This window comes from Mandrillus leucophaeus, unplaced genomic scaffold, assembly GCF_000951045.1.
Source record: "Mandrillus leucophaeus isolate KB7577 unplaced genomic scaffold, Mleu.le_1.0 Scaffold1019, whole genome shotgun sequence".
Lineage (NCBI taxonomy): Eukaryota > Metazoa > Chordata > Mammalia > Primates > Cercopithecidae > Mandrillus > Mandrillus leucophaeus.
In genome coordinates, this window is record NW_012098310.1 from 23,639 (window position 1) to 24,991 (window position 1,353).

A 1,353-nucleotide genomic window follows, 5' to 3' on the forward strand; every position below is an offset into this window, starting at 1 on the left:
TTTTTTTTTTTTTTGAGACGGAGTCTCGCTCTGTCACCCAGACTGGAGTGCAGTGGTGCGATCTCGGCTCACTGGTAGCTCTGCCTCCTGGGTTCACGCCATTCTCCTGCCTCAGCCTCTCCAGTACCTGGGACTACAGGCGCCCGCCACCTCGCCCGGCTAATTTTTTTTTGTATTTTTAGTACAGACGGGGTTTCACCGTGTTAGCCAGCATGGTCTCGATCTCCTGACCATGTGATCTGCCCGCCTCAGGCTCCCAAAGTGCTGGGATTATAGGTGTGAGCCACCGCGCCCGGCCTTTTTTTTTAAATTTATTTTTTGAGGTGGAGTCTCGCTCTGTCAACCAGTCTGGAGTGCAGTGGCACCGTCTCAGCTCACTACAACCTCTGCCTCCCGGTTCACGCAATTCTCTGCCTCAGCCTCCTAAGTCACTGACATTATAGGCACCCACCACCACGCCCAGCTAATTTTTGTATGTTTAGTAGAGACGGGGTTTCACTGTATTAGCCACGATGGTCTCGATCTCCTGACCTTGTGATCCACCTGCCTCGGCCTCCCAAAGTGCTGGGATGACAGGCCTGAGCCACCGCGCCTGGCCTGAGTTAACTCTTTCCTGCACAGAGCTCACCAAGATCTCTCCCAAGTTTGGCACCTTATGACTTTGCAGGAAACGTATGACGAGACTCGAGTGTTTGACATCACACACACATAAAGGATAAAGGGTGACTCTTGGGTGTTTACTCCAAATCTGGGAATGGGTCTTGACTGGAGGTTCGGTTCAACTCATCAGATAGCAGGTGCTGACCGAATTCCCAGGGCCTCCTGGAATCCCCGGGTTTGAGTGATAATAGCAGGTGTACTTTTGCAGAAGACATCAGAAAGAAAGAAATCACAACATGGGCCAGGCATGGTGGCTCACACCTGTAATCCCAGCACTTTGGGAGACTGAGGCGGGCGGATCACCTGAAGGTGGGAGTTCGAGACCAGCCTCAGCAACATGGAGAAATCCTGTCTCAACTAAAAATACAAAAATTAGCCCGGTGTGGCGGTGCATGTCTGTAATCCCAGCTACTTCGGAGGTTGAGGCAAGAGAATCGTTTGAACCCAGGAGGCGGAGGTGGTGGTGAGCCGAGATCGGGCCATTGCACTCCAGCCTGGGCGACAAGAGCAAAACTCCATCTCAAACAAAACAACAAAACAAAAAAGAAATCATAACATGATTTTTTAAAGGAGAAGGAGAGAGGTCCACCCACCCTGATGGTCCGTGAGGACGTGGGCACAGCCTCTGTGTGTGATGGAGACAGTGTCCCAGTTCTCCTGTGAGGTCCACCCATCCTGATGGTCCATGAGGAC

The 1,353-nt window shown here is 51.9% G+C and overlaps 1 protein-coding gene across 1 annotated transcript in view; it reads left to right on the top strand.

Moving 5' to 3' along the window:
* Nucleotides 1-1,353, top strand: part of ASMT (acetylserotonin O-methyltransferase) — a 28,099-nt gene that overhangs the window by 20,399 nt on the left and 6,347 nt on the right. The gene's annotated exons all lie outside the window — the stretch shown is intronic.